Below are 14,553 nucleotides of genomic sequence, written 5' to 3' on the forward strand. Positions count from 1 at the left end.
CAGCTTTCCAGTTAGTTGTGGCTTAGTCCTTTCATGCTATACATTTATGGCATTGGAAATTAATTTGGTATTCAGGCTCATTGCAGTCACTGAAGAACAGGCTGTTATTTCATGATGTTAAAGTGTGTGGATCTGTGAAGCATGTTTAGCAATTGGGAAAATAGTGGCTGTGTGCTCAGCATGTCTGGACCTTCTATAGAAGGTGACATACGGGCAGCTGACATTGCACAACACGTTTTTTAAATTACAGTGGCTATTCTGAGATCTATTGGCTGTCTGCTTTTTCTGGTTTTTATTTTCTTTTTATTTACAAGTTTTTAATAAGAAAGGGAGCTTTTACTTAGCATGATATTGTATGATACTCCGTCCACAGTTGCTTGATGTGGCTAAGCTACAAGTAATACCCATAGCTTTTCCTTCCTTGTTTAAAAAAGGCTGAAATAGTGTAACAGCTTTGCTTAAACTCTTAGTCCATCCTTCTGTGTTTATGCTGAGTTGCTTCATCTGTCTGCATTTCTGTTTGTTTCATGTATAAAGTGGGAATAACAATTCTGGCACTTCCATTTAAAGAAAGTAAAAATTTACTCATGAAAATCAGTATTGAAAAATCTATGTGTATGAACTAGGTGCATTCCCTTTTCTCTTTCTCTAAGTAAGTTGTCTTGAGAATTTTCTTAACTTGGATAAATATCAGATATCTTGTTGTCAAGATAGTAAACAATGTTGTCTGAACTGAAGAGATTTTGTACATTTCAGAGACAAAAAATATTGCTTTAAGAGCTTTCTGAGAGCCATGTGATTTCTCTCAGTAGGAAGGGGGAGAGAAGTGTATTTGTTTTCTGACCACATGGATGGAAGTTTTTCTTCCCATACATAATAATGATTTTTGGCCAGCAAGCACTTTTTTTTCCATATCCCATAATTCTGTATCTCATTAGCATGGATAGTTTTCTCAATAAGCTTTTGTAAAACACAATGAAGCAAATCCTTGGTACAGAAAGTTTGGTGCTAGGAATTCATTCTCTGGAACTTCCAGTACATCTGCATCTAGCATGGCTGCCTACTGACAGCACAATTCCAGTGAACTGTGTCAAAGATGAATGTGAAAGCATATGAGCTGCAGCAAATATGAGGAGCGGAGGACAAGATGAATAGCTCCTGAGGGTGCACAACACACAGGGAGACAAAGGAGATAGCACTCCGGCTCACAGAGAAGAGGCATCATTTCTCAGCGTGATGAAGTGCTTCCGCGGAGCTGCAGCAGCTCCAACTGCACTTACATCTGGTAGCTTCACTGCTAGAGAATGCTTTTGCCAGATTTTTCAGTATTTCAGTGAACATGTATGTTTATATAGGAGAAAGGAGTTTGCTTTAATGTCATTCCTTCCGAGGCGTGCTTGGTAATAAACAATTCTGGATCGTGGCTTGCATGTTTGCATCAGCAGTGCAAACGTTACGCTGCCTCTGATGCTGTTTAGAGGCTGAGAACACACCTGGGGATTTTGAAGAACGTCGATCCCGGTGCAGCATTAGTGTGCAACATTCAGGTGCCTGCAGTTCCTATGTTCTGAATTTCAGATCCCGACGCTTTTTGGTTTTGTCACTGAAGTGTTCAGAGTTGAATGAAGCTTCATGTGTACAGGTTAGAGAATGTGAGGAATTGGTGCCATGTGTTTCCCATTGCGGGAACCTTTATGATATCATCGTTGGAGAACATGCTCAATATGCCTTCCAGACTTGGCATGCTCTTTAGATTGCATGATTGCTTGGGACTGTGTCAGTACAGAAATCATATTCCCCTGGGTGTACAAATATTAAGATATTTAAAACGCTTGATCTGTAGAAGGAGAACTTTTTTTAAGGAGCAAAAGGAAAGAACCTTTATATTCCAGATTAAAATGTATACAGTATATCATTTAACACCTTGACTTAATTGTGCTCTGGGGTCTGTACCAAACTTCCTATTCAGTGGACCGCTCATTACTGCTTGTCCATCCTTAGGTACTCACAGAAAAACACATTCTGGGTCCAGGTTGCTAGAAACAAAGTCCTTCTGTCAGCATATGGATAACAGCTGTCATTACCACTAGCCAGTTATATTGTCTGCTGTCCCAGTTCTTTATCTGTCCAACTCCAGACACTAATTCAGAAAATAAGAATAAATAATCAAGGCATGTGGAACTGAGGCCAAGGTTTTTTTATTCACAACACCTGTTGCCTTTTATAGGTTTGGCCCAGTTAATGGAAGCCACAGCAGCTTTCTAGATTTCTTGATAACTGGACACATTTCAGAAAGTGTCTTTTCAGGTTTTTTGAGTAACTCTTACATTTTACTTTCATCAAAAAGCTAAAAATAAAACAGAAATATCACCATGCATCTACTGCAAAGCAACAGGGGGTAGAAAAGTTCAGAATAGGTCAGAACTGCTCACATTTTTGTGTTCCAAGTTGAAATGATTGCATTCAGTTGTGTAATACTGTGGTTTCCCTGTCTCTGCTGATGCCTGTGCCAAGGCAGGGGACATTAAACACCTCCTACAACTGTCCAGTTGTCCTCCTTCTCATTCTTCTCCCCCACCTCACTGATTTGTGTGCTTACTATAATTCTTATTCAATACAACTGCACTTTCTTTCAAAATTTTCTACTTGTTATGTTTATATATATGCATATGTTAAAAAATGTCTGTTTTCTGATTGCCTCAGCTGTTTGAAAAGTTTCAACTGATTTCTTAATTTCTGCTTTGTGAAGCTTTATCAGTTTAAGCTGACAAACTTGGCAGAGGTAGAGCTGGTAGGGCTGGAAGGAAGACAGACTTCAGAGAACTCAGACCCTTTTTCATGTCAGACAATTATCTCCCATTTATTTTATTATTAAAAATAACTGATTTTCTTAGATCTGTATTGAACCATCTTTTCTGAACAGAGTATCTGTGGAGGCAGCTGTTAAACATATGTTTGATTTTTTTGTTTGTTTTTTTTTAATCATTTTTAGAAAGATACTACATTTCATGCATTTTATTACGTATGTAGTGTGAATATAATATCTATCTGTAAGCATATATATTATTGTTAAAAGCAAAATCCATTGAAAAAACGTTTGTATGAAATAGCCAACTTAAAAATGAGCACAACTGTAGCTGAAATGCTGCCAGGCTGAGAGATGCTCAGGCACAAGGAGGGAAGTTGGACACTGAAGGTATCACAGAAAATGGAAAACATTAATCTAGAAGACAAAACTGAGCAACCTGTTCCAGTTCAAAATTCCTTTTATGGTTAAACAGTTGGCATTCTCTTCAAATATTGATTATTTTAATGTTGGCAATAGAAAACAAAGTGGACACTGTGCTTTTTACACCTGTAATTTCAATATATTATATGAAAAGGATGTTGTTCTTGGATAAAAGTTTGAAAACAGAAAAACGGTTGGAGAAGAATTCTCAGCAAATAAGCACAATTATATTGTATAGAAAGAAGAAAAATAAACATTCTGTAAAATATACTGTTTTGGCAGTACACGTGCAGCTTTAGAAGCCATACCTTGCACCAGAGACAACGTCACCGGGTTGTAATTCCTTTTTTAAAACTGCATGTCAAAATGAAAACACCTGCATGTTCTGACAGTCTTTTCAAAGATCATTTGTGCCTCTAAGTGGCAGGAATAAACAGAGCATCAAAGCTAAAACTTCATGTAGAGCACTCCAAATGGGATTAAACTTAACAGATCTGTGCTGAGAAGATCTCTCCTCTTTTAATTCCTTGCACTGGAATTATCTGATTTTAAACAAATAAATAAAACTGTATCAACAGTGATGTGAACACAAGGAGATGCTGCAGCTTTATCAGTGTGGTCTTCCTGACCCTCTGTTTTTCAAGATTTCCTCACACTCTGACCCATTTTTAGCCACTCTGCATAAGGAATCACATCTGTGTTTTTCAGTGCCTCTAGAAATATTCAGATTATTTGACCTTCAGACTCCATGATAGATCTGAACAAAATCTATTAACAAAGCTATTAACCTTTCAGGTGTTAAAATTTGTCTTAATTTACGGCCCTACTTTCTGTTCAGCAAATTTTCTGTAACAGGCAGCCCACGTGGGAGGTTATCACTGAACTCAAGTCCTCGAAAATATTTGTGGGCTCAGTAATTGTTACCTTAATGGCATCCATATCAATATGAGCAAGTTTCTGGGTCCAGGGTCCTTTTGATTTCTGTTTATAGCACAGCCAAGTCCTCATCCTTTGCTGAGGCTCCGAGCTCCTGCCATGATGCAAACACTTGGTTTGGCGATGGGATTAATGCTCTCATGCCATGATTTCATCTCTTAGTGCCGCCAAATCCAACCTTCTTCAAGTCACAAGCCCACCCCAAAGAGTCCTCTTTTGATGGTAGTTTTGCTAGTGCCTTTAATAGATCTCTTCACTTAAAGAATAGCCGTGTACTCAATGCCTACAAGGACAGTAGAAGAATAAATTTTTCTGAATTTAGGTTTGTTGTCTTCTTGATATGAACGTTCCCCATGCCCTGTCCCTGACTTCCTTTTTTTGGCCTCAGAAGAAAATCCTAATGATTTATTCCAGCCACACACTTTTCCTTTTGCTCTGTAAATTTCATTCAGTGTTGCTATTAAATGGCAGTGTGAAACAAGAATTTTCCAATAATCTGAGACAGTTTAACCATTTAAATAATAATAAATTATTTTAGCCAGTAAGAAGCTGTATTCTATTTAGTGACAAATTTTACTCCAACCCCCAAAATATCCTGAACTTTGGTTTTCGTTAATAACAGGAATGGAGGATTCCCTTAGGTTTTAGAACTGTATTTAAAATAAAATATTATTTTATGTGTTCTCAATTAGTGTGAAAATGTGCAAATGTCACAGATAGTTAATTACTCGTAACTAGAAATATTGAAGAAGGAAAGGAGACCCTGTAACTTTTCTTTGATGTGGACTCTGCTTCAGAGGAAGGCAGCTCCTCATAACTCAGTGCTGAGCAGAGCTGGGGGTGTCTCCCAGATGATAAATTGGCGCTCTGTAGCCTGGAATATATTTTGAGCTGTGGAAGCTGGGATATTGGCCACAAGGTCAGTTTAGGAAAGTGCTGCCAGCGAAACGGTTATCTGGGCCTGGTACTACCAGCGTGATAGAATTAAATATATTTTTTGGCCAGCGTATCAGCGTGGGAGTTGGACTTAGGGTTGCGAGAGTGGGGCTAGCACTGCCAAACAGTCAGGCTGTCAGGTCAGCCCTTCTATTTGCATTTTTCTTATTTAAAAAGAATGAAAAAGATTTGCTCGTGTTGTCGTTACCTCTTGAAGAAAGGTCTTAGAAAGAATGACGCTTAGAGGAGAAGGTAGGAGGGCAAGAGAGGGCTGCATGGCAGGGGAAGATTGATCCTTGAGAGGCTCAGGGAGTGGGGGGAAATACGTTACAAATGGTAATAAGGCAAGTTAAGAAAAATGATACCAGATGTGGCTGTAATGCCAACAATCAGCAAAAAATGTAAACATATATAAAGCTGTAGTAATAAAGCTGTTACAGCTGTAACGTTCAGGGTGGAAAGAAAAATGAGGTCTCTCTTTTTAACTTAAGCTATATCAGGCTCTGGCTTCTGCTTATATTTATTTTTCTCCTTGTCCATTTCATCCTTTTAGAATAGTGATCCATCTTCCGTAAAATTTGTTAGAGGCCATTTCCAACATTTTGTATAAAAATAAAATATAATACTGCCAACATCTTTCACAATAAATGATTTTATTTATTACAAAGAGCACTTTTGAACTCTTTGACATATTTCACAACCAATTAAATTCGTAAGTTCATGGAAGTATTTGAAAATTCATCCCATTTAACTAGAGAAAATGTGAAGCTGAAGACTAGACCTGTCTTCCTGTACGCCCCTGCAAACATGTGCACGCATGTGCTGTCTCCCCTCTTCTACCATATAAAAATGTCTTCATCTGCTGTGTCTAGTGCTGCTGGTGGAGTATCTGTGGGCCACCCAAGAGGCTCCTGTCTGCCAGTGTATCTCGCTGTGATGGGTTTGGGCTCTGGTAGTCTACCTGGCCAATACATTTAATTGCTCACAACTGTAATTTTTCAGAAGGCCACAGGATTATTGTGTTCCTACAGCATAGGGAGTGCATGCCTGCAGAAAGTTGTGCTTCTCACTGATTACAAACTCAGTGATTCAGTAATTGGTCGTTTGTGTTTGTTTTCCATTGATTCCAGGACTGTTCCTAGCTTTCATCTGGGTGAAAAACATCTAGATTATTTATTACTAATTATAAAAATTTTCAGGAGTAATTGTTCTCTGATAAACAGCCTTTGGAGACTCTGGTTATTACAGCACATGGGCCTGGTGCATTAGTGCAATCCTAGCACATCCTGAATGTGACTGAAATGTCCTCTGGCTGTTGTAAGAGCTGGAAATTGTGCACACAAGTGTGCAATAAAAGTTCTCTTCTGTTTTTTGGGCTTGATTCACTAAATTTACATCGCATTTCTCCCACTTTATGGGCTCTTTTATATATAATTAAAAGGAAAAATTGTAATCAGGTGCTTTGTAAAACTCTCAACTTACAGAGTGAGTACATCGCAATAGTGTGTGGAATTTCCAGCCCTGATTATCATACCATGTTGTTCAGCCCTTGCCTTATTTAGTAAGGAATCTCGTAAGATTGTTATCTGACAGATGTTATTGCAGTCAACCTCAGCATTTCAATCGTATGCATTCTTCCAGTCCTTACCACGTCACAGGTACTTTCTAACTTCTCTTGTTCTGATTTGTTGACAGCGTTCTTTTCTCATGTTCAAGTGGGAAATATCCTAATGTACAGCAAAATATTCTGGTTGTTTTCACCAGAAGGGATTCAGCTTTGATTTTGGCAAGATTAACTGAGATGGCTGTATACTGTGTGCAGGATTTCGTTCCTGTTGTATATGAGAAGCGTTGCTGCAGGCAGCAGCAAAGCCATGGGTGTTTACATGTGTGTGTTAGCTCTTGCTTTTGCCTGTGATGGTTTGATTTGCTGTGGCACATAACCATGCAGCCACCACTGCTGAGATGTACCTGACTTTCAGGTGTATGAGTAGATTGGTTGAAGTAGATGTTTATTCTAACTCTTCTGCACCAATTGAAACAAATTCAGTGATTCACATTTTTGAATCATGCTTCAAATGTTGCTTTTCTTATCAGCAATTTGAGATTCCTTACTATTACTGCTTCATGCATAACAAAAACACCAATTCTACCTGGGAAACGTTCCAATCCCTTGTGTTAATTTCTGATTCCTAAACTACATGGAAGAGGCAGCCTTAAAACAAGCAAGATGGTGATCTTCAAGAGAAGCAAAGGCTTTTGCACGTTGTTGCTACAGCAGTGAGAAGTGCAGTCTGTTGTCTAGCTGCTGTTGTTTGTAAACATCCATCTTTCAGTATCATCCCCATCACGCTCCTGTGAGAGCAGCACTGTCCTCTGGCTGCAGTTAGTGCTCTTGATGGCGTGCTTGCACAAATCCTGTCTGCCATTGTGTAAAGCAACTTAAGCAGCAGCATGAAAGCGACCTGAAGTGTTGATCATTGAGCTCTAAAAGAAGTTGATGGTCTGGAATTTCAGAATGGTGAATTTATGTAGAGATGGAATAGCAAAATAATCATGTAAGAGAGAGGGGGGAAAATGGTTATAGAACTGTAATGAACCACTTCTCTTGAGTGCAAAAATACTTTCTCCAGAACAGTTTATGAGTTGAAAGAAATAAAGGCTCCTAAGAGCTGTTTGATACCCATCTAAAAGTAGAAAAAAAATTAAATTCTTTATGCAAAACCCCAGAAACAATACAGCTTTGAGCTATTGACAGCAAATGAAATCAGGAAAAAGGAAACTGCTGTTGTCAACTTACTACTGAGCAATTCTGTTTTTTTGGTAATCAGATTTATAGTAACTAAAGATAAACATTTCAGATGACAGTGTGTTATCACAGGTACCGCAGCAAGTCTTTGGAATGCCAAAGTACTTGTTGAAGATCTACAGTTTATTTTTGGAATATTAGATCTTTTTGCTAGGGCCACCCACTGAGAAAAGCAGTTGCAGCGAATAGCTGGAACTGCACAGTCAGTCTTTTATTTCCAGTGCACAAAAGGCTGTGAAAGCTGCTACTGCCCCACTGGGGCACCCAGGCAGTGCCAACTGCAAGCATGCCCCATGGGGAGAGTACTGTGGAGATGCCCATCTCTGGTGGAGCTGCTTGTCTTCCTGTACCGCAGCAGAGGAAATGGGGCATTGCTCAGCGCAGGCAGGAACGCCCTGCAGCCCTCTGCCCTGAAGATATGGATGGATAAATAAATAGCAAAGCTGTGGTCAGGTTGTTCAGAAGGGGCCGAGAAGTCAAGTGTGGGAGTTGAGAAGAGCACAGATGGGAAGAAGGCAAGGGGAATGTGTGGGAGTCATCCATTCCTTTGTTTAGTGCATAAATAAGTTTGCATTTTCACTCTGTAATTAACACAAACTATGGAGATTTCCAAGGGGAGCTTTTGATCTAAAAACTTCTTGAAAATCTCATTTTTTGAGCAATTTTATTGTTCTAGTCCAAAAGGACACTTTAATTCCACCTGTGGCTCTTTATTTCCTTTTAAGCAAAATACATGTTCTTGTTACCAGAATTTTACACCTGTAGTGAGCAATGTTTAAGATGTTCATAACTAACCATAAGAATATAAATATTCATGCTTTCTCTTCTTTTGGGTGTGGAATGGTGACCTCAGCAGTGCCACTCCTCAGCTGAGCCCCGGGTGCTCAGATCTGTCTGCAATAGTGGAGAGCCCGAATGTTACGGAGTTACTTCTGCACAGTGAGTCAGATGCATGGGAGGGCAGGAGGCCAGGTGTGCCGGGCGGGAGCTGCTCACAGCTCATCTCTGCTGCCTCCGAGTACTTGAGGAAATGCAACACCCTCTGCTCGTCCTGCCTCTCCCCCAGATGTCACTGTTGGTCCACACGAGGAGGATTGGCTCTACCTTCTCTGGTGGACCTGTGCGTGTGGCACGGATACGGACCTTAGGGCACTCAGTTTATTAATATATTGGTCAATATCAGGTGAATTCTGCAGAAATATTATGGTCTATTTTGTTATACGCTTGAAATAACGCTCTCCTTCTTATCATTAACATGTTACTTTTCACTCATAAATGCTTCCACTGCCCATCTGTCCCAGTTCCCCTCAGGAGCAGCTGAGGGCTGTGGTGACCCCTCAGTACTGGCGGGCGTCCCCTGCTTAAACCTCGCCTTCCACCCTAATGAAATAATTACAGAATGGCAGGCTCTTATCCAATTACTCCGACGTTTTACCGTTCTTTGCCGTTAAGTGGATTGAGCTCATTGTAAAGAGATTAGCCGTGGAGCAGGGCTGAGCGCAGCGGAGCACACGTCTGTCTGTGCCGGCTGTGGGGATGGCGGCCCTGTGCTGGTGGCTCCTTGCAGGAGTAACACGTGGTGTAGGGAGCGTGTCGGTGCTCGGAGCATGGCACGTTCTCAGGATAGATTTCTGCAGTAAATAATTCAGCAGTGGAAAAGAGCAGGGTGTGTTTAATTGTTTTTTCTCTTCACAACTGCTGCCTGTTGCCGTCTGCATGGCCACCACAGTTAACGTCCATTTTAACAGGATATCCTCATCTTTCAGCATTTGCAATGTTCAAATTCTTTTTGCATATGCTGGTTGGTGCGATGCTGTCTTCTCTCTGAAAGATGGTTCTGAGAAATATTAGACTGATTAGTCATTAGTTTGGGTTTCATTACCTCACAGCAGGTTTGGCATGTCAGTCGTGCAGCCCTTCACTTGCATTTTTTTTTAACTGTGTAGTATAACTGGTCTCTTTCCTGCCCTCTTGTATTCTAAGTTAAGTCAATGGAATCTTTGCTACAGAATTAAATAAGGACAAAATGGAGCTTTGCAAATGTTGCTCTCTTGGATTTTCCTACCCCTTCCTAAAATGGTTTTCTTCCTTAAAAAAAAAATAAATTACAAATGTGTTCATTTTAATCATGACTATTTCCCAATCAATGTCAGCATAATCATCTGAAGCCATATTTAGTGACCGTAATTATAGTATCTTTTTTCATGTTTGGGGTTATTTACTCTAAAACATTAAATCTAATTTGTTTTAGTTCTGGCTAAGATTTACCATTGTGTAGGAAATACTGGATGATTTTAACTACATTAATTATTTCAGTATCTTATGAAGAATTACCCTTTGTAAAAGAAAGGCGAACAGCTGCACAAGAGACTTCACCATTGGTATCAGAGCTGGGTTTCCCAGCCTGCAGCACTCCTTCCAAAACCTGTGCTCTAAGTGGATTTATTTCAAAGCAGTTACCTGAGGTCTTGCTGATGAAAAAACGTTGTCTTACAGATTTCCTTGGATTTGATTCATTAAAACAAATTGTATGCTTTGTTTTGTATGAGATTTAGACATTTCCTAATCTTCCTTCAATGCATATGGTCTTCTGGGAAATATTCTAAGTAGATTTTAACAGAGCCACAATGCTTATTTGGTTGGTCTCTGTGTATTTGTTTGCTAAAATGAAGGTATTCCTGTCATATTTTAAATAGGAAGCTTATCCTGTTAAGAAGATCCAGGGTATGCATTTCAGTTTTCCTATTTCTGCAACAGAACCACGATTCAAACTGAATAACACACAACTTTTGGTCTCTCAATGGGGCTTAGTCAGTCAAATTTTGGAATATGTAGAACTTACTGAGAAACTGCAGCTCCTGCTTGTGATTTAATTAAGCAAGCTCGTTTTCTGACCAAAGCCCATCAGCTGATAATGTGCTGGTAAATAATACGTGTATTTTTTGTATCAGATGAACTTCTGAAGCAATGAAGGTTTGTTTTCTTTTAACTTCACTAATAGAATGTGCACAGGAAATAAGAAGTGTAGAAAGCTTTCCTAGAAAGTTCTCCTAGATTCAGCACCTGATGTTCCTTGAAAGTGACAGGTACTTCATGCAAAACAACCTTGAAGTAAAGTAAGTTTTGCCAAATTCTTCCCCACGGTGCCAACCAACAGTCAGCTGTAGTCTTTCCAAGCAGTTTTCACTTCACCCTTCAGTAACTTTTTTCTTCCATCTCTCCCTACCTTTTCTCTGCCATCATCTTGTGACATTATGGGTCCTGTCTTCCCCATTTCCTAATTATGTCCATGAAACTTGATCATTATATGAGTAATTGGAGTTCTGATACAGGCTTACAGCATGCATTACAATGTAATATGAAATGTAGACACTTCTGCTCTAAGTGGAAGTGACAGATCAGAGCTTACAAATTGCATTCATTCACTTAAGAACCGCCTGGGACCTCTAAATTGATCACATGTGTTGTATGGATTATGTAATATTAATTAGGGCAGTATCCAATAGTGCAGCTGTGGTCCTTTTGATGGTTCTATTAAATCTCTGTTTTCAGGGGGTTGTAATTCAGTTTTGCAAGGCTTTTATTTCAAGGGAGGAAAACTTGAAGCATAATTCTTCATTCAGTGAAACCGAGAGGGTTAGCACAAGTATATTTAGATTTGAGTGGATCAAAGAAAAACAGTGTTCGGGAGGTCTCTGAACTTTCAGGTACTTTTGCACCTATCCTCAATTTTTATGTGTTTACAATGAACATTCTTCATCTAAAATCTGGATATCTTGTGGTTTTATTACAAACACTGATGTATTTTACTGCTCTGCTACTATAGCATTATCTTTTAGCATATGCTGCCAATAACCTTGTTTTTCTTGAAGTATGATGACAATTGTTATGGTATTTATGACATATATATGTAACATACAGTATTAGTGATCAATTTACGTGACCATTATTAAGAAGGAACTAAAAATGTGTGGGTGGAGCACTGTTTGTCTAGACAATATAGAAAGTTAAAAACAAGTTGAGAGTAAGGCCAGATCTCGTTCCTCTGCTCAGTCATCTTAGCTTCAACTTCCAGCTGTATTGATTTGATGACACAATATTTTTATGAGGATGTGAAGATGCTGCAATTACTTTCTGTAATGTGTTTAGTTGTTCCTGGGTTGGATGCTTATACTGATCTATTTTTGATGGTAATGTTTTGAAGTTAATTAGATTTACTCACAAACTTTGCTCTAAAAGTTAATTTCCACTAAAACTCAGAGGCAGCATTCTGGGGCTGATTTAATTGGCAAGATGAGCACTCTGTCTGCTGATTTCACGCCGTTAAGCTCCAGTCTTTCTCACACAAAGTAATACTGAGTAGTCATAAAACAAAGACATTGCAGGGCTGTATTAATGTCCCACAGATTATATTAAGAATTTAAAAATGACATGAGAGCTCTGTGGACTAGTGAGCCCAACTGGGTGTTGGTGATTTCATCCGCACTGTGACAAATCCTAGAAATTCATGGATATGACCTTTTTGCCTTCATATATAATTTTCAATTTGGAGCTACAACAGAGTGCATCAGGCAGGCTGCTTCTGGCATTCCCAGGCTGCTGGAGTACTGAGACTCGTCAGTATTGTCTTGCAGCATGATTGATTTGTGCTGTTTTCCCCAAAGACACTCTGTAAACCTTATTATGTAAGGCCCGCGTAAATGCAATTTATATATTAAGAGCTGTCCTATTTTAGTACATAGTTAGAAAAACTCATCATTAAGGTGCTTCTTGGGATTCCTTTTATATATTTTTGTCAAAGGTGTTAAGATTCATGTTGAAATTACATGCTGTGAGTGCTATGTCACTGCTTGTGTAATGTTTCAAAGGAACACCAGCCCCTATCTCTTATTTGTCCTTTTCTGATTTTATTCAGTGTTATGTTTGCTCGGAAGCTCACAACCTGTTACAGAGCAGCTGTTTTCCTTCTTGCTGTTCCAGTTCTTTCAGCTCTAAACAGCAGCAGCGCAGGGCCCAAACCCATGTGCACGTGACATTTCTTTCCTGAGTAGCACTTATTTCCTCAAAGACACGATGCCTTTTAAGCCCACAAAAGCACTGCAAAGCAACGTTCAAGACTAGATGTATTGATCTTTCTGTATTGGAATTAAAATAAGGTTTTGATTTTTTTTTCCTTGTGTGTGACCTTTGGTTCCATTACATACAATATCATGAATAATAAGATTTGATCTCTTTTGGTTTTAAAAATACACAAGAACTCTTTGGACTGATCATTAGGGTGGGAAAAAAGTAAGAGCTTTCCACTGACATCACCAAACTGTCATCACATTCAAAGATTCTTGGTGGCAGGACACCTGAGGTGATATGTATGTTATTGGTTAGTCATCAAATCTCTTGATGGCAGCAACATCAAAAATATGTATTATGGACACATATGTCTTTTTAGGGGATCTTTGTTATTTGAGAACTGTATCTGTGCATATTTCTCTTGACAATCTTTGCAGTAGATCTAGAAAACTAATTTTATTTTAATCTTTTTTTTTTTTTTTGGAATGTGGCCTATTATTGCATTAGAAGGAGCTCCTTGATTGTGAACTGTGAATCATGTAAGTGTTATAAAAGTTAATTGCTAGTAGAATGAGGTTTTACCATCTTTTAGTCTTCGTATGTGGCCTCATTTATTTTGATTTAGTTTTCTTTTATATACAAACAAACACCACCTTTGGCTTTTAGAAAATAATTTAGAAAAAAAACCTTTGAAAATCCTTAAAATAATCATTATAAATTTTGCAGCAATGTTCTTGGCCGTAGGAAAGCATTCCTTCTGCGTGGGAATGCCAAATATACCCTTAACTTACTTAAGAGGGTTTTCCAGGGATATTTTTGGTTGAGGATTTACCTAAAGGAGTTTATTTAATACAGTCACTACATCTCACTGTTTCTGTAAGCAGCTGTAAGTCTGAATTCTGTTGGTACGTCCTGGATATGAAATGCGATTATTATTGTTTTTAGTCTTCTCTGCTGAAAAACACAGAGTTTTATTATTCCTACAGTAAATTACATAATGCTCTCCCAGTGCTGTCCCAATGCTGTCTGTAACTGTGAGTGGATATCTGAATGCTATGGATTGCAAATCATTTAGAGCAGGATTTTTTCACCTTCCCAGTAGCACACGGCTTTGTGCTTGTGTGAAAGCAGGTGTTGTGGCTGGGCAGCTGCAGGATGGCTGTCACTCCTGCACCATGGCTGGGCTTGGATAAAGGCCTCCTCAGCTCCATCCCACATTGTGGCATTTTCTGGCTTGTGTGAGCAGCACTCTTTGGGATGCTCAGCTAAGGGGCTGTGAGGTGAAGGTCCTGGTTGGGGGGAAACCTGCTTCTTGCTTCTCATGTGGCTTTTGCCCAGCTTGGTGGGACTTGGGAAGGGAGGGGTAGTTGTCATCAATACTACTGGTACAGAATTTCAGCTGCTATGTATCAGTTTCCTTTCTACTTTTGGTAACTTCCCATCTTTCTTCCATTCATTTCTTTGGGAAACAGCCTTTTGTAAAGCTGTGAGGTGGACAAAGTGGGTGGTGGCATCTTGCAGTTATCAGTACGTGCTGTGCAGTCTGTGAAAATGTGGAAAATACTTTCTCCAGCAG

At 39.2% G+C, this 14,553-nt stretch overlaps 1 protein-coding gene across 2 annotated transcripts in view; it reads left to right on the forward strand.

Moving 5' to 3' along the window:
• The window catches only part of SLIT3 (slit guidance ligand 3), a 472,881-nt gene that overhangs the window by 203,112 nt on the left and 255,216 nt on the right, over positions 1 to 14,553 (forward strand). The gene's annotated exons all lie outside the window — the stretch shown is intronic.

This window comes from Centrocercus urophasianus, unplaced genomic scaffold (assembly GCF_019232065.1).
Source record: "Centrocercus urophasianus isolate 14NV4802_14NV808 unplaced genomic scaffold, USGS_Curo_1.0 seq_26, whole genome shotgun sequence".
NCBI classification, from domain to species: Eukaryota; Metazoa; Chordata; class Aves; order Galliformes; family Phasianidae; genus Centrocercus; species Centrocercus urophasianus.